Below are 19,835 nucleotides of genomic sequence, written 5' to 3'. Positions count from 1 at the left end.
GAAGAATGTGTTGTTAAAAGCAACTTTGGATAGCAACAGCTGAACTTGGACTTCTTACATTCTGGGTAATGGTTTCAGTCATATTGTAGGTCACTAATGTCAAACAAAAGACCTGTGAGCTGAATCAGGCACACCAGGCCTTGTCATGTGACCCTTGCACCCAGTTTTGCAGCCGGAACATGGCAGAGCTCTATTCTGCTACCTCCCACTCTGACCCTCCCACGCCCCGCTCCTGTAACGCTCCTTGCGTTTCTTATAAGGTGTGGATTTTCAGCTGCAGAAGTAGTTCCACGTCAGTAGTCATGTAGGAGATATGCTGAGATACCAATCCCAACCTCAATGACTCATCATGTATGGAAGGTCTTATTTCAGCCAGTAAATACACACAGTAATTAAGCTGGTTCCTAGTGTGACTTTATATACATGTGGTGAGACAATGATAAAGGTCTTAGGGATAGGTTTGAGTGGAAGTGGTAGGTGACAGACACTTGAGGTGAGACAGTGCAGATGGATGCAGGAAGGGTTAGCGATCATGTATGATAACAGATGACAGAGTAGCAGGTGCATACAGGAGAGATCAACCCAGTGCAGGAAATAGTAGCAGTAGCCTCAAGAGCTAGCAATCTAGTTATGCAGATGTAAAAGACAGTCCTTGCTATGCAGAGCTAAATAGTGTAAGCCTAGTACAAGTCTATAGAGATTTCCCCTGTGGGGTACTTAGCACTAATAGCGATAGCCGAAGGATCGCTCAGGAGATGCGGATGATCCAGTAGCAGGATGCAGGGATCAGCGCAGCGAGGTTCGTCAGTGAGGAGAGCTTGCAAGCATGGAAGCTTCAAGCAAGATTAGTATCCAGGTACTGGTGTTTGAACGAACACATGTGAGTGAGAACCGACGCCCTAAATAGCCATCTAGTCCGGCGCTGGGTGATGACAGCTTCAGCCTTAAAGGGAAACACACCTATATGTGTTTCTTCTGTCTAGGTAGATGGAAATCACCCGGAATAAATGTGATAGGAGGCACTGAGAGTGCCAGAACCTTACAGCTCCCTGCTGTTACCAGTGCCAGAGCCGGGCCAGGTAGGAGAAAGAGATCCGAGGAGGCTTTGGAGGGGGGGGGGGAACCTGAACCCTGCACTCCTGAACCCTGCACTCTGTAAATAACGCACTCATGAACTCTGCACTCTGTACATAGCGCACTCATGAACTCTGCACTCTGTACATAGCACACTCATGAACTCTGCACTCTGTACACAACGCACTCTGACCCTTGAATTTGTACATCTGCACTCTATACGTAGCATAATCCTGAACTCTACACTCTGTACGTAATGCATTCCTGAACTCTGCACTCTGTATGTAACACACCTCAGATACAAACAGCCCTTGAAGGCAACCATATTGCTAATGCATCCCACTATGGTAGGGGATCTAGGAGCTTGACCTAAGTGGACAGGAGAAAGGTGTCAGATTCTCTCAGCGCTGGACCAGCAGTCTGGCAACTCTGGCATGTGTCAGAGCTGATTGTATAGGAAGATCCAAAAGCTGGTCTCCTTGGGTCTGATTAGACTCAAGAAGCTTTAATGACACAGTTGATGCACTTGACCTCAAAGCTGGGATTGACGCCTGTTACAGTGGAACCCCAACCGGTGGAAAAAGGTTATAATCTCTGTCGGGGATGAATTGATGCTTGTGATTCCATTGAGGAGACTGGATCTCACTTGCCATCCTAAGGAATGTTGTCAGGAGGACAGAAGGTAAAGAAAAGTACAAATTGTTCAGTTGTCCCAATAAGAGTGAAGAGTGAAGAGTGAAGAATAGGTCTTCCAGTGGGGCTATTCAAGTGACAACTGTCAACTGTTGGATGTTCTCTGGAGAGATTCCTTCCCGCTTTCTGTTCTTCTTCAAGATAGGAACCTCCTCAACAAAGACACAGACGGCAGTGAACAAAGTTTAGCACTCCTCTTCTTGGGCTCATTTACTGTTAGTCAGTCTGGTGTAGTGTTTTAAGGCAGACATATTTTCCCATATAATAACACGCATTCATTTGAATGGGCTGTCAATGCATCTCAATGACCCAAAAATTGGATATCCGACATGTTTTTTAATGGAGCACACCAATATACATGGTGTATGGAAGGTGGGTTTCCCCGCTGGGGTAACATTGAAAAAAAAAATAAACACAAATTCATGTGGTGTGTGTATTGCTGTGCATTGTGGTAACTTGTGTGTGTGCACACTGCAATGCATAGTTCTAAATGGACTTTTAGGCTGGGTTCCCACTTGATTCGCAGCTAACAGCAGAGGTCCAGTGAGTCCCTGTCGTCTGTTTCATGGACGAATCAGGCCCAAACTTTTTCCTGAATTTGAACCTAAAATAGAGCCAAAGACGCACAGGACCCCTGTGCAATTTGCTCCGCAGTAGCCCTGGAGATGTGTGAACTGGGTCCATTGAGAGCCTGTCACAGTCTCCTGTCAAGCGAATTAGATGCGGGGAAACCCACATCCAATTCGCTCTAGTGTGAACCCAGCCTTAAGGTAAGCAAAACATCTGCTTGAGGGCTCTTTTACACTTTTGGCTGGGGGGGGGGGGCTGGTAAAAGCATATAGTTGAGCCACATTTATACTGTCTCCCCAACCACCCCCCCTTTAAGCTGGAAAGGTAGCTGGAGGGGGTTTTATACATGCTGCTACAAAAATGAAGCCCCCTATCATGTTCAGTGGGAATCACTGCTTGACCAATACTTTTCAGCCTGACTCCTTTAACAAAAATTGATTGCAAAATAAAATTTTGTGGAGCCAGGTGGTGTCACTAAGCCAACCACAGAAATAATTTCATCGGGTTCAGCAGGAATCTCCTGAAATTCTATTTCTATATGGTTGCAGATTATATCCTACATCCATCTTTTGTTTTTTTTCCCTCTGCCTTATGTTTTTTTCTCCCCACTTTTACCTATTTTCTTTTCTTTCCCCTCCCTCTTCCTTTTTTCTGGCCCCTTTTTCCCCCTTTCCCCCCAAACCCCCCCCCTCCCTTTCCCCCCCCCCCCCTTCCCCATTCCCCTCTTTTTTTCCCCTTTTCCTTTTCTATCTTTCCCCATCCTTTATATATCTCTCTTGTTTTCCCTTTGACTTTTTTGGTGATGGTGGTGATTAATTTTCTAAATTATACTAGCCGATAAAACATGTATACCTTTTATAACCAATCTATATATAGTGTCCCCCATGTCCGCCGGTGAGAGGCACATGATGGCTGGGTCCTATAATCTGTGATCTACTCACGCTCCCAATTTTGGGTAAGATGGCTCCTCCCCTATTTTGAGCTGTATGATCTTTGCTATACTGTTCATTGTTAAATGTCATTATTAATCATCCTATTGTCATTACTAGATGCAAGTATTAATGTGCATAACATCCTCCTGAAGAAGTGGGTATACCACGAAACATGTCGAGGTTGCGCATTGTTTGAAGTTTGAAAATCCACTCCAGGATTGCAAAACTTATACTGTACTTGTAATACATTATTTGGAGTATATGGTAACACGGATTGTATCCATATTTTTTGTCATGTGATTTTATTATCTTGTTTTTTCACAATAAAAATTATAGATTTTATTATTGTTTATTATTGAATAAGGTACCTTGAAAGTCCTAGACACATTTCCCCTTCATTTTCTTTCCCTTTTCTTTCCCTTCTTTCCCTTTCCCCCCCCCCTCCCCTTTTTCCCCCCATCGACCAATTGGGAGGTTGGTTGTGTGGTATTCCCAAAATTTCCCATATGATATATCTTTTTGGGATGCTGGTACAATTGCTATCTTAAAATATATTCAGGCGTCCACATTTATATGGTTGCAGATTACTTTTCAGAAGTCTAAAGCTATTGTAAATGAGCCCTGAAAGGTCTCTGAAGGAAGCTATATTTTCTGACTAACGTAGGCCATATATGGCTCAAATTTTCTTTCCTGCAGCCACGGGTTGCAGTAAAGAAATTCACATGATTCCCCCATCAACACAGACAGTGCTGACAGGGGAGAAGACAGTGATTATCATTAGCTGCTATAGCAGCCATTAGCGATAATCATAAGAGAATCCGGCAGGCTGGTTGTACCCAAGTTGATCGATCAATCAACTTGGTATATTCAGGCTGTCCATTAATGGTTCGAACCATTACTAGCATCAATATAGTAAAGTTGGCCATACACATCAAGATATCTCTTGTTCATCCCCACAGACTGAACAATAGAAATTATTTACATAGTTGCATAGCTGTAAGGTTGAATAAAGACACCAGTCCATCCAGTTCAACCTGTGTGGATGTTGCTGTGTTTATGTCAATACCATTTCCCAAATCCCTGTATATCGTGTTCACTAAGATGCCCATCTAAGAGTTTTTTTGAAATTTGTGATACTCCCTGCAGACACCACCAACTGTGGAAGGGAATTCCACATTCTTACTGTTTTGACACAAAAGAACCCCTTATGCAGTTTAAGGTCAAACCTCTTCTTGTCCAACTTCACTGGCAACGTGTCCTGTCAAGCAACCTGAGACTGAATAGTTTCCTCCCTATGCTAGAATCACCCTTAAAGTGGAGTCCCACCCTAAAAATTTACTTTACAGCATCAGTTAGAGTAAAACAACCTGAAAAAGAATTGGACAATTAATATTTTTTTTTTTTGTTTCGCTTACCTTGTTTTTAATGAAAATTTACTTACCTTCCTTCCTCTTCCTCCTTACGCGGCCACGGCCCCCGACGTCACATCCTCCTTTGCATTGCGTCCTGGGAGATGAGTGTCATCAATCACAGGATGCAATGGGAATGGCCGGCAGCTCGCGCATTCGCTGTAGATTGCGAACGGCATTCTGGGAGCCAGAAACCAAGAAGAAGGTCACATTGGGGGACACAGCGGCTTCAGGCGCCCACACCGGATATGGCCGCACTCTGCAATCAATTTTAAAGATAAGATTTTATCTTTATTCAATTACTGTCCTGTACTGTAATGTGGGGTTAGTGTTAGTGTAATTGGGGTTAGTTTAGGATTAGGGGGGGATTTTTAGCTAAAAAATGTCTTTGTGGCCGGAACTCCGCTTTAAGATATTTGTATATCACTATCATATTCCCTCTTAAGCGTCTCTTCTCCAAGGAGAATAAGTTTAATGTTTGTAGTCATTCCTCGTAACTGAGGTCCTCCAGCACCCTTAGCAGCTTAGTCGCCCTTCTCTGGATTCTCTCCAGTTCCAGCACATCCTTTGATTCCATCATTCCCACTAAACAGCGTGAATGGATGAATCTGCAGTATCCCGATAGCACTAATGGCTGTCAGACTACCCGAACAGCTCCTGCATCTGACTGAATGCAGATGTAGCACCCTCCTAGTCAGGTGCTAGGTTTAAAGCATTGTATGCTCTATCTGCCGGAGCTTGATCTATTAGGTTGCCTGTTGCATGTTCACATGTGTGATTCACTTGGTCTGAGGGAGTGTCCCCACTGTATCCAATAGGGGGGGCTGTTGGACAGTGGAGGAAACCCAGCCAGTGCCACATAGACTTTTGTGAGAGTCCCAGTGGGAGGGCACTCCTGCAGTGCATCCTGGGATTGCTTATAAGGGGACATGTGACAGGGCCTCTTTGGTGGGAAGCAGAGTCCCAGGAGGAGGCTGACGACTGTCTCTCCTCCTGCTGACTGAGGAAAGTGGTCCTAGGCAGTCAGCCTAGTGAACCAGGTGTGGAGCTGAGCCAAAAGGATCCTGTAGAGCTGACAGTGGAGCTGCCTGCAGAGTCTTCTGGGAAAAACAGTGTCCGTGAGTACCAGGGGGCTTGCCAAGGGGTCTGCCCAGGAAGGGGCACCACTCTAGTGAAGTCAGAGGATAAAGGTCAGCTCTTACAGTGTGTCAGAGTAAAGGGGGTGCCGTGTAGACCCTGAAGAGTAAGGGTAAAGGGGGTACCAAGCAGGGCCCTGAAGAGTGATTCACCGTACAGTTCGCTTAATTAATACTTCACTATAAAGTGAAGCAGCGGCCTTGCCGCATTCATCTACAGATAGAAGTCCCAATATTGTGCATCGTTCATTCAGTTGGAGTATCCCACTCATCACTTCTCCCATCCCAGTTCTCAATAAAAACAACAAAAACCAAATCCCCTGGACTGTTTTCTGACTGAGCCAAGCACTTAGAATCAGAGTTGTATAAAGTACTTGAAAACCCATACTTGAGTAAAAGTACAAGTGCTCGATCAAAAAGTGACTTGAGTAGAAGTGGAAGTGCTTGATCAAAAAGTTACTTGAGTAGAGGTACTAAAGTATTCAACATTTTTTGTACTTAAGTATTGCAAGTAGTTTTTTTTTAAATTTTGTTACTCAAGTACTGAAAGTAAAAGTACCAGTAGTTTTGAAAAAAAAATTGCTACTCAAGTACTGAAAGTAAAAGTACAAGTACTGTGTTATGTAGTTATTAAAGAAAGAAGTCAAAAGTTTGAACACCATATTGTTTTTTATTATTTCAAATGCAGCTTTTATTTATACATACAGTAGCATTTATTTTCGTATTCGCTGATAATACACATGTTTTGAGCTTCATGAAACCTGCCATCTACTGTTCTGGCAGTGGTAATTTTTATAATAGTAACGAGTAACTATGCAGCACAAAAAAAAAAAATATTATTGTAGAAGTATTGAAATCATCGAAAAAAAGTAGTGAAGTAAAATTGGAAGTAGGAGAAAAAAATTCTACTCTAGGAAAGTACAGATACCGCCTTTCGGTACTTAAGTACAGTAGTGAAGTAGTTCTACTTAGTTACTATACATCTCTGCTTAGAATACATTGAATTGTCAAGTTGTTGCTATGGGTAACCCAGGGCAATCCGTAACCAGCAGCTCCCATGGGAGTAGTGCTACACAGACATTGCTTAGCTGAGATTTTTCAGCTTGGCTCTTTTGACAAGCCTTTATTGCAAAATTAACTTTTGTTGAGCCTTGTGGTGATAACATGGCCACCCATGGAATTAATTGTATCTGATTCAGCAGGAATCATCTGAAATTCAATCTCTATATCGCCCAGGGGCGTAACTACAGGGGTTGCAGGGGTTGCGATTGCTACCGGGCCCCATGCTCCAGGGGGCCCAGTAGCAAACCAGTGGGTGAACTTCCAGGATTGCAAAAGTCACACTTGCGACCGGGCCCTGGCATTGCACCACTGTGGGGAGGCCCCAAGATTGCAGGAAGGGAGCCCACTGCAGAACTTGTGAAAGGATCCTGCTGCGGGACCGTAATAAAAGGCAACGAGAATAAAGAGCCCCAGGATTAGTGGGAAGAGCCCTGGGCTTGAAGGGAAGGGCCCCGGCCAGGGATCTGGGGGGGCCCTTCATGGTTTCTTGCATCGGGGCCCTGAAGGCTCTAGTTACGCCTCTGATATCGCCATCGTAAATCTGAATATCCCAGGTATAGAAACTGTCCTGGAATTGAACCAGAGGCTTCTAACATGGGTATTATAGTTTATGGGAATCATCCTTTAGATGTTTTCAATAATATGTGCTCACGAATAGTTGAATCGTCCAGTGGTGGTCTTATCCAAAGTCACAAGCCGTAGAATGTCCACCCCTGTGTTGGGTTCAGTAAAGGAATTAGTATTCCATGGAGCATGTCAAATCCTCTTATCTCTACAGAGGAATTCAGTTTGTAAGAGGTTAATGAATCCCTGTACTCCTTTGTTGTGAGCGAAGGTATCACCTGGGGAGTTGGGAGCAGATGTGCCGCTCAGTAATTAATTACTTCTGCCTAAAGAGCTCGGAAAATTATCATCTTCAGGATAATGATCTCAATATTTGTGGGGCGACTGCCAGGCATTTAAAGGAGCCATGGCGCAGCAGAGAGAGGAATGTCTAGAAGGAATACAGATAACAGAGTGGACATCAGCGCACTTATCTGTGTTCTAAGACCCAGGGGGGAGTATTCTGTTATCTACATATCAGTGTTCAGATGATTAGTCTATATTTATTATTTCTGTATGAACACACATATGTGCCTCCTGCTCAGATTAGCTACATCACTGTTAAATTTCCTAACAGGTAACTACAGTCTGTTTAATGCTTTTTAAATAAATGTCTAACTGAGATTAATTTATGAATGTCTAAAAGAGATAAGCTTAAAGTGGCTCAAGGCTTTTACTTTCATGCATTCCATGTGTGAAGTAAAAAACCCTTCCGTGTGCAGCGACCCCCAGGGCCATCTTACCGAATGGGCACGCTGGGCAGTTCGCCCCACTTGCCCACCTGCCCAGCAACCCAGTCCCAGCCAAGCATTAGTCCCGATTCCGTGTACATCCCGCCGCCAAACTTAGCAGGTGGCAAGCGCCTGTCGGCCCTGCGCTGCTGTCAGGCCACTTGGGCTGTGAAGGGGGGCCCACAACTGCAGGAATGCCTGTCCGCCTCCACTGGAACAGGAACACACAGGACAGTCGAGTCTGACTCCAGTCCGTGTGTGTGTTGGAAGCCGTCATTAGCCTGGCACTGCTGTACCAATAAATATCGCCTTATCAATAATTATCATTTTTTTTATCGTGGGTGATTGTGTAGGCAGGGCCCCAGTGCACTGCATTGCCCGGGGCCCTTTCATTCTCTTAAGATGGCACTGGCAACCCCCCCCCCCCCAGCTTCACCTAATACATACCTAAGCCCCATCTTGACCCAGCAATGTGCATGAGAGCCTCGGCTCTTCCTGAACTCTTACTCCTCATTGGCTGAGGCTGCAGTGGGAGTCAGTGAGCCAATCAGGGGATAGAGGGGGCAGGGACACACAAAGCCATGACTCGGGAGTGAGTCTGCTTGGGGGCTTCCATAGCAACCTAATTGCACTGGGGGAACTTGGCAGGAGGAAGGGGCCAGGAGCCGAGAAAAGGAGGATCCAGGCTGCTCTGTGCAAAACCACTGCACAGAGCAGGTAAGTATAACATGCTCTTTATTAAAAAAAAAAAAAACTTTAATATCATTTTATAGTATATGTAAACCCTCACCTTGTTAAACAACCCATTCAGTTTAAATGTATAAATATAAAAAAAAAACATACATTCATTTTACCCTTTTTATTTATAAGTGACTACATACCCTCTGCATAAGAGCTGGGGGAGGAGAAGCACACTGGTCTTCCCAATAGATGGCTGTGCTGGAAGGGGGGGGGGGGGGGGGGGTTGGGGCGTGTCAAGACATGCATGATCATTGGAGGAGAGCAGGCTGCATTCTTAGAATGACCAGAGTATGAGACCATGCTGTGCTTTAATGCCTAGTATGGTCAGTAATGAGAAATGAATAATTAATGGGTAAGCAGAGGGACTGGCAGGAACACCAGGGATTTCACACAAAGAAAAAGGAAGCAATACGAAGAAAACAGGATCATTTTTTTATACAGCAGGCACAAATCAGGAATATGAAATGTTGGAGTTACATATTCTTTAAGGGCCATTTTACATGGGTAGCAAAGAGGCAGTAAAAACAGGTGGTTGATCCAAATTTTTAACACTTTGCCCAACCCCTCCCCCCCTAAATCCTAACATTGCAGCCGGACAGTGCAATACTCATGCTACAGCCGCGATGCCCTGCTTGCAGCTACAGAAAATTTTACTCGGCTTGCAGGGTTTGACAGGCGGCACCAACTGTCACACCCGCTCAATGCGGGCAATGGGACTGTGCCAAAACCCTGAGACATCCAGTGGGCTTGTGGTTGTGGCACGGTAATTAAATATAAAATCCCCCTTGGAGTTTTTATTTTAAAAAGCTAAGAACAATAAAACCAGCATTCAGGAGGAAGCAGGACCACCTCCTGGATGCCTGGCAGCCGCTGTTGTACCACCTTCTAAAAAGGGTCACAATCCACAATGGAACGCTTTTCATAGGACAGTAGAGATTGCTGCCCATGTGAAAGAGCCCCAAAACTGAACTCTTGGCAGATACAGTATATTAAAAAAAAAGCCCAGGATTCATTCATAAATCAATATTTGTATGCAAGTAGTTTAAGTACTTGAATTGAACCTGATATTAGCCTCTTGCAAGCCCTGCACAGCAAAGCTTAGGGTGTGGGAGAAACAGAATAAGAAGCCAATCACCTGTGCTGCCGAACTGCTGACAAGGCACATGCTGATAGGAGGAGAGCAGAGTGACAGAGAGATGAGCTCATCAGTGTGCTGCTTCTCCTTTCAATGTCCAGTCACAGACCATAGGAGAAGTCTAACATAAAGTGATTGTAAAGGAAGAAGGTTTTTTTATCTTAATGCATTTTATGCATTAAGATAAAAAAAAAAACCTTCTGTATGCAGCAGCTCCTCTAATACTTTGAAGAGAAAAATAGCCCTAAAAATAGGGCTATCTACAGCGCTTGCTAAAGTTATATAAATTTGAACATAATTTGTGAAATTATATATACATAAACTGTGTACCATCCACAAATATAAGTGCACATGTGCAAAATATTGTGCCAATCAAATGTCCATATTAATCAATTCATAAATAAATTAGTAAAAGTCCATCTCCAAGAAATGCAAAAAAAAATAATATATAACACAACAATGTTCAGTGATTGTTCCTTTTCTTAGGAACTGTGCAGGTGCTCTAAAAGAATTCAATAGTGACTGGTAAAGTGCAGGTGCTGGGTGCCTTCTTCCCGTGCAGCAATTTATAAAGTGGGTAACTTACCAAATGTAGAGGGTCTCATATACCTTACAATATTGAGACCAATCACGCTTAATGGCAAGTCCCCTTTAAGAGCCTCCTGTGCCGATGGTAGTTTTCTTCCTCACCATTCCATAGGGCAGATCATGATGTTAAATTGGAAAAAAGATAGAAAGGCTCCAGATGTTATAATATAGTTTTTCAAAAGGTTTATTCCCATAAAAAAGTGTACAAACTAACGATTCAGCCAGATCCCGCAAGGATCCTACTGCGGTAGTGTCCGCAACAGTCAAAATAACCATGCAGAGTGACGAGCGGAGGTAAATCCGGCTTGCGTTCCAATGGGTGTCACGTTGTGCGGTCCACGTGCTGACGCGTTTCGTCACATCCGGTGACGTTCTCAAAGGGTACGCTTTTTTCTAAGTGGTACTTTTTTTACAAATTCCCTCTAATACTTACCTGAGATCCATTTCTATCCAGCTATATTGCAGGAGAGACTCGGCTGCCCGGGATTCTACTCCTCATTGGCTGAGGCAGCAGCAGAGTTCCATTGGCTCCTGCTGCTGTCAATCAAAGTCAGTGAGCTAATGAGGAGAGAGGGGGGTGGGGCCTAGCGGGGGCCTCCATGTTTGAGCTGTGGCTCAGCTCAGGTGCTCCCATAGCAAGCAGCTTGCTGTGGGGGCACTCGTCAGGAGGGAGGGACAGGAGAGCCGAAGAGGGACCCGAAAAGAGGAGGATCGGGGCTGCTCTGTGCAAAACCACTGCACAGAGCAGGTAAGTATAACATGTTTGTTTTTTTTAAGTAAAAAAACTAGGACTTTAGTATCATCTTAACTGTAGCCAAGGAAAAATCTGACCTTCCAGATAGGAACTACTTTATATGCATGCATTGGGACAAGTAATGTCACCCTCTATCTTACCGGAGTACCTGCAGTACAAGGATCTTCCTGATCCTATTTTATTCATTCTGTGGGACTGTGCTTTCTATACCTCTCCTGCTGCGGTTTAATTATTCCTCCATCAATCATTAGATCACCAGGTATCGTGATGGGAGGGGGAAGTTGTCAGCTTTGACATCAAGAGGCAAAGTCCTACCTCTACCAAGATAGACTTTTCGTTATTTGATCACAGTGCTATGGACTTTTTTTTAATTGTTCTAGAATTCATGAAAACTAAGTATGAAAGAAAGTGTCATCACTTAAACATCAATGACTAATACTGACAGTATTGAACTGTTCCAAGTACAATATCAGACAATGTTCTCTTGTGTACGGGATGACCGTTCGCTGTGTGAAGGTGATAAGTGCAAATTCCCAGTTTACATACTGATTATTTAGCACATGAAACAGACCATAATTATGCATCTAGTTATCCATCGCTCAGCAGAGAGTACAACGCAACCATTCCACAATCATCTAAAATTTACTAGGCCCAGGGGAGAAATACTATTATACCATTATACCGAGGTACCAACACACACGTGCACAATGACTATAAGCTGCAGTAAAAGTTGATATACACAATATTACCAAAAGTATTGGGACACCTGCCTTACCTTTACACGCACATAAACTTTAATGGCATCCCAGTCTAAAGCCCCGTACACACGCGTCGAAAATCGGCAGGGAATTTTCGTCCGACGACCGATCTGCCGATTTTCGGCTTGTTAGTATGATGCTTCCGCCAACCAACTCTGACTTTTCGGCCGAAAAAAATCTGGTGTGCAGGCTATAAAATTTTTGTATGCCGTCAAAACACGGCCGATTTTCATGCAGTCAGTACAGATTTCGACAGGGAAAAATCTGATGAGCAAGTCTGGGCATGCTCAGTGAAGAAAGAACACAAAGAAAGCAAACCAACACATGACATCACTTCTGAAATAGAATTTTGTCGGGCGAGAAAATTCGTGTGCAGTCTAGGCACATTCCAACCAACAAAACACCACTCTGGACAAAAGACGGACGATCGGTCGGCCGATAATCGTTGCGTGTGTACTAGGCTTTAGTCCGTAGGATTTAATATTGAGTTGGCCCACCCTTTGCAGTTATAATCTTCAACTCTTCTGGGAAGGCTGTCCACAAGATTTAGAAATGTGTGTTTATGGGAATGTAGCAGGATTTCCAGGCCTTGGGCCTGAGGTGGGTCTGCCATCAGTAACGGTAACACTCCCAACACATTTAAGTTGTGAACCCAGGTGTGAGAACTGAGACAATGACCATTCCGACATCTTTGGTTTGTTTTGTTTATTGTATCTTGGGGATGGGAGAAGGGAATGAGTGGGATACTCCTCTGGCTCTTCTAGGCTTAACTGGGACTTTGTACAAAAAAATGCTCGCTAGCGCTGTCTTAACGCCAGCTGAATGCCGACCAGTGCTTCCTGACACTTGAAAATACTGCTTTGCTGAATTAGTGCTGGAACCTCGACTTTAACTTATTTGTTAACTCAGAAGATCCAGAACTGTAGAACTCTTGACTCCTGATACTCGATTTAGCTCAAAAGTCACTGAACAGCTCCCTCCAACCCTTCACTGGCTGAGGTAGCTCCTTGTCACTACTGGTGCTGCTGCAACTCTTAACTCTGTACACTGCTCACTGTACACAGACTCTTCATGGCCCAACCACTGGTGCCCCTTTCACTATTCAGGGTCCTCTGACTAGGTACCCCCTCTACAGTGGTGGGATTCAAAAATTTTAGTAACCAGTTCCGACTTTCAATGCAGTGACCAGCGTGCCCCCTTTCAATGCAGAAAGACCAGCGTGTCCCCTTTCAATGCACAGTGACAAGCGTGCCCCCTTTCAATGCACAGAGACCAGCGTGCCCCCTTCAATGCAGTGACCAGCGTGCCCCCTTCAATGCAGTGACCAGCGTGCCCCCTTTCAATGCACAGTGATCAGCGTGCCCCCTTTCAATGCAGAGTGACCAGCGTGCCCCCTTTCAATACAGAATGACCAGCGTGCCACCTTTCAATGTACAGTGACCAGCATGCCCCCCTTTCAATGCACAGTGACCAGCGTGCCCCCCTTTCAATGCACAGTGACCAGCGTGCCCCCTATCAATGTACAGTGACCAGCGTGCCCCCCTTTCAATGCACAGTGACCAGCGTGCCCCCCTTTCAATGCACAGGGACCAGCATGCCCCCTTTCAATGCAGAGAGACCAGCGTGCCCCCTTTCAATGCAGAGAGACCAGCGTGCCCCCTTTCAATACACAGTGACCAGCGTGCCCCCTTTCAATGCAGAGACCTGCGTGCGGCGTGCCCTCTTCAATGCAGAGATCATCATTCGTGCCCCCTTCAATGCAGAGATCATCATTCGTGCCCCCCTCAATGCAGAGCTCATCATGCATGCCCCCTTTCAATGCAGAGACCAGCGTGCGGCGTCACGGCGTGCCACCTTTCAATGCAGAGAGAGACCACCATGCTGCGTGCCCCCTTCAATGCAGAGATCATCATTCATGCCCCTTTCAATGCAGAGACCACCATGCTGCGTGCCCCTTTTCAGTGCAGAGACCAGGCCAGCGCGCTGCGTGTGTGCCCCCTTCAATGCAGACATCATCGTGCCCCCTTCAATGCAGAGTGAACAGCGTGCCAACTTGCCAAGCCCCCAGACCAGACCAGGCCAGCGTGCTGCGTGCGTGCCCCCTTCAATGCAGACATCATCGTGCCCCCTTCAATGCAGAGTGAACAGCATGCCAACTTGCCAAGCCCCCAGACCAGACCAGGCCAGCGTGCTGCGTGCGTGCCCCCTTCAATGCAGACATCATTGTGCCCCCTTCAATGCAGAGTGAACAGCGTGCCAACTTGCCAAGCCCCCAGACCAGACCAGGCCAGCGTGCTGCGTGCGTGCCCCCTTCAATGCAGACATCATCGTGCCCCCTTCAATGCAGAGTGAACAGCCTGCCAACTTGCCAAGCCCCCAGACCAGTGACTTACCTGTTGTAGACTTGTAGGCAGCGGCTTCTGCTCTTCAGTCCCCTCGTCTCCACGAGTCCTCCCGCGTCCTCCTGACCAATGGCATTGGCCGAGGAGGAGGAGGAGGATCCATGTGACAATAGCGAATTTTCATTCGCTATTGTCACACAATGGGTGGGCTCGGGGCGCACACTGCTCTGTGCCCCGGGTCCACCCTTTCCTTTCCTACTAGAGCCAATAGGCGGGGAGTCCGGGACTGTCTGGGAGACGGCGGCCTGCAGTAGAAATGGATGACGTCACTGGTTGCTAGACGCTAAGCGGCTCTAGCCTAGCAACCAGTGACTGTGTGTGGGCTCCGGCCGCCTCCCTGCAGAGAGACAGCGCTGACAGGGGAGGGAGCAGCAGAGCGGTCATCAGGAGAATGTTTTTTTTTACAGATCATGGTCAAACTCAAACTCACGGTTCTGCGAACTTGCAAAAAGTTAGTAACGGTTCTATGGAACCGGTGCGAACCGGCTGAATCCCACCACTGCCCAAAGGGGCAGTTCACAGTACTCACGACCTTGGCAGGCTTCCCTGGAACTGAACCCCTCTTCCTCCACTGGTCCTCGGCACACCGGATCCCCTCTGCAGCTCAACTCAGCATTCTCTGGATTCCCAGGCAGCCACCCGTAACACCCGATCCTTCTGACAGGAGGAGAGACAGCCGTACTCTCCCTCCTGGGACTCTGCTTCCTACCAAAGATGCTGCGTCATGCGTTCCCTCAAAACTTAAACACACTCCCAGAATCCTCTGTGGCAGAATCTGCCTTCTGGGGTAGATACAGGCCTGAGTGTGTTTCTGATTGGATTTCCTCCACTGCCCAATTAGAACCCTCTCATGGAGCCAGTGGGGAGACTCCCCTGTCATCAGACACACCTGGGAGACATGAGAGCCAGCTGAAATCATGGCCCTGCGGTTAGGCAGCCAAGGCCCACTACACTTTTACCTAGCACCTACCTGTAGGGTGCTACAGGAATGTTTGACCATTCTTCCAGAAGCGCATTTGTGAGGTCAGGCACTGATGTGGACGAGAAGGCCTGGCTCGCAGTCTCCGCTCTAATTCATCCCAAAGGTGTTCTATCGGGTTGAGGCCAGAACTCTGTGCAGGCCTTCTGCGAGCCAGGCTTTCTCATCCACATCAGTGCCTGACAAATATGACAAAATGGGAAATTTCAAGGGGTATGAATACTTTTTCAAGGCACCGTATTTATACCAGATGCTTGCACTTTAATGCTTCCGGTGAGAATGGAAACTTAGAAGGGTAGCATGGAGTATTTTCACTGAAGAAAATTGGATTAGAAGCACTGAGCACTTTTCATTTATTTTTTTATTTTACTTTTTTTGTTTTTTCATTCTTTTTTTTATATAATATGGACTTTTTCATGTGTATGGACTTTTCATAAGTTTAAGATATTTGCAGCATAGTCACCTAAAGGTCAAGAGCACTCTTTTGATAATTTAAAGGCACGGAGCACTTTATGGTTAATGAACTTTTTAATGATTTAAAGGCACAGAGCACTTTAGGGTTTATGAATTTCATATGAGTTATGTGATGGCTAATGATGTTTGACATTTTATTATATATTTGATTCACAGTGATACATTATTGGGGAAAAATAAACAGTAGCGCTGCATAGTACATCTGAACTCATAGTTAATATAAGTTGACCCTTTGACCAGCAAATGGATGTAAGAAAGCATTACTGAACAACCAAGGCTTTTAACATGAAACTTGAAAAACTTCCACAGATCAATTAAACAGTGAATTGACATTGGAAATGGAAACAGAAAACGTACACTGTAGCCTCATAATGGCACAACTGTCTCTCTTCCTTTTTCTTGGGCAGCGTTGACAGCACAGAGTGGAACAATATATCCCTGCAGCCCTCTGTTCCTTTTTCATGTTCAAGAGAGGACCCTAACTCTAGCCCAGCCTTTCTCAACCTTTTATCACAGAGGTACCCTTAAAGCGGAGTTCCGGGCACAGAAAAAAAATTTCAGTGAACATACCCCCGGGACAGTCAGGGCTAGTACATTCCACAATGGATAGCCTCTGATCTGTCCCAGTTCGCACTTACCTTTTAGAAGAAATACTCACTTCTAAAATTTCTTCCACAGCGTTGCCATCTCTCTTGTGGGCAGCTGAAGCCAGCGCAATCCTCTTCTGCGTCTTCTTCCGCGTCTTCTTCTCCCAGAATGCGCCTGCACCGGCCCCTCTCGTCACTTCTGGTATGGCGCCGCATTCCTCCCCAGCTTCTGAAGTGACGAGCGGGGCCGGTGCTGTCGCATTGATTCCTGGGAGCGATGACGTTCAGCTCCCAGGAATCATTGCAAGCCAGGAAGTGACGACGGAGCCGTGGCGCAGAGGGAGGAAGTGAAGAATAGGTGAGTATATTCAATCTACAATTACAAGGTGAGTACAAAAAAAAAAAAAAAAAACCTAACTATCCAATTCTGTTTCAGGTGAAGGAGAACAAGCGGACGGGCACAAAAAAAAAAAGATTGATTTTGTGCCCGGAACTCCGCTTTAAAAAAAACGTTTGGGTCTCATGCAACTCATGAAACATTAGTGTGATGGTCAATGAGAAGAGAGTTCCTCTCACTTGCGATCATTGGGAAGAATTTCCTCTTTTCAGTTAGCTAAAAAGATATTTGGTGTCAGTTGGAAACTATCTGAGAGGCAAAAATTGGTCAGTGCTCAAGCAACCCTTTGCAAACTTTGGAGAAACCTTATGGTTCCATGGAATCCAGTTTGAGAAACTTCTAGAATCTTTCAAAACTCACCTGGAAGGATCTCAGGTAACTGTACTATTGGTGCTTTCTCTTATACACCCCAGCACATGCTTGGTTTCCTGCAACCTGAACTGTGACTGAGATCTGTAAGTCTGTTACAAAATCTGGCTAAATGGAGCAGTGCTGCCTCTTTTAAAGTACAGGTTGCATTGACCCCTGCCTTCCCTCTACTGGTACCTTTGTAGGCACAACTCTATCTTTAACTGCTTCCTCCTGCTTCCCAATGAACTGATATTCCACCATTCTAGGTCAACCAAGGATATGTTCCACCATTCTAGGTCAACCAAGGGTATGAACTGCTCTTCCAAGAGAAACTACTTACATAGTTACTTTCAATTGATGGTCAATGAGAAGAGTGTTCCTCTCACTTGCGATCATTGGGAAGAATTTCCTCTTTTCAGATAGCTAAAAAGATATTTGGTGTCAGTTGGAAACTATCTGAGAGGCAAAAATTGGTCAGTGCTCAAGCAACCCTTTGCAAACTTTGGACAAACCTTAGGGTTCCATGGAATCCAGCTTGAGAAACTTCTAGAATGTTTCAAAACTCACCTAAAGGATCTCAGGTAACTGTACGATTGGTGCTTTCTCTTATACACCCCAGCACATGCTTGGTTTCCTGCAAACTGAACTGTGACTGAGATCTCTAAGTCTGGTGTCTGTTACAAAATCTAGCTAAATGGAGCAGTGCTGCCTCTTTAAAGTACAGGTTGCATTGACCCCTGCCTTCCCTCTACTGGTACCTTTGTAGGCACCACTCTATCTTTAACTGCTTCCTCCTGCTTCCCAATTAACTAATATTCCACCATTCTAGGTCAACCAAGGATATGTTCCACCATTCTAGCTCAACCAAGGGTATGAACTGCTCTTCCAAGAGATACTACTTACATAGTTACTTTCAATGTAGTCCCAATTTAGGGGAGGACTGGGCTGAGAAGGGGGAAATTTGTCCCCTGGGCCAATATTGGTAAGGTACAGTGCCTTAAAAAGTATTCATACCCCTTGAAATTTTCCACATTTTATTTACAACCAAAAATGTAAATGTATTTTATTTGGATTTTCTGTGATAGACCAACACAAAGTGGCACATAATTGTGAAGTGAAAGGAAAACGATAAACGGTTTTCAAATTTTTTTACAATATATTGTAGAACCATCTTTCGCTGCAATTATAGCTGCAAGCCTTTTTGGGGATGTATCTATCAGCTTTGCACATCTAGAGAGTGAAATTGTTGCCCATTCATCTTTGCAAAATAGCTCAAGCTCTGTCAGATTGGATGAAGAGCGTCTGAGAACAGCAATTTTTAAGTCTTGCCACAGATTCTCAATTGGATTTAGGTCTGAACTTTGACTGGGCCATTCTAACACATGAACTTGCTTTGATCTAAACCATTCCATTGTAGCTCTCGCTGTATGTTTAGAGTTGTTTTCCTGCTGGAAGGTGAACCTCCGCCCAAGCCTCGAGTCTTTTGCAGACTCTCACAGGTTTTATTCTACTGTATTTGGCTATGTCCATCTTCCCGTCAACTCTGACCAGCTTCCCTGTCCCTGCTGAAGAAAAGCATCTCCACAACATGATGCTGCCACCACCATGTTTCACGGTGTGGATGGTGTGTTCAGGGTGATGTGCAGTGTTAGTTTTCCGCCACACATAGCGTTTTGCTTTTAGGCCAAAATTTTGCTTTAATCTGACCAGAGCACCTTCTTCCACATGTTTGCTGTGTCTCCCACATGGCTTCTCACAAACTGCAAACGGGACTTCTTATGGTTTTCTTTCAACAATGGCTTTCTATTTGCTACTCTTCTATAAAGGCCAGATTTGTGGAATGCACGATCACAATTAATAGTTGTCCTTTGGACAGATTCTCCCACTTGAGCTGTGAATCTCTACAGCTCCTCCAGAGTTACCATGGGCCTATAGGCTACTTCTCTGATAAATGCTCTCCTTGCCCAGCTTGTCAGTTTAGGTGGACGGCCATGTCTTGGTAGGTTTGCAGTTGTGCCATACTCTTTCTATTTTTAGATGATGGATTAAACAGTGCTCTGTGAGATTTTCAAAGCTTGAATATTTTTTTATAACCTAAATCTGCTTTAAGCTTCTCCACAACCTTATCCCTGACCTGTCTGGTGTGTTCCTTGGCCTTCAAGATGCTATTTGTTCACTAAGATTCTAACAAACCTCTGAGGGCTTCAAAGAACAGCTGTATTTATACTGAGATTAAATTACACACTGGTAGACTCCATTTACAATTTACTAATTAGATTACTTCTGAAGGCAATTAGCTCCATTAGAATTTAGTTAGGGGTATCAGAGTAAGTCCCGGTTCACATATATGCGATGACAGACTTTGCATATGATTCGGAGCGCCTGCTCTGAAAATCACATGTGATGTCTGTGCGATGCAAATTCAGCCATACAGATATTATGGCTGAATTTGCATCGGA

The sequence above is a fragment of the Pelophylax lessonae genome (genome assembly GCF_965119305.1).
Source record: "Pelophylax lessonae genome assembly, chromosome: 11".
Taxonomy (NCBI): domain Eukaryota; kingdom Metazoa; phylum Chordata; class Amphibia; order Anura; family Ranidae; genus Pelophylax; species Pelophylax lessonae.
The sequence above is the reverse complement of the archived record's forward strand: the minus strand, read 5'-3'. Positions refer to the sequence as shown.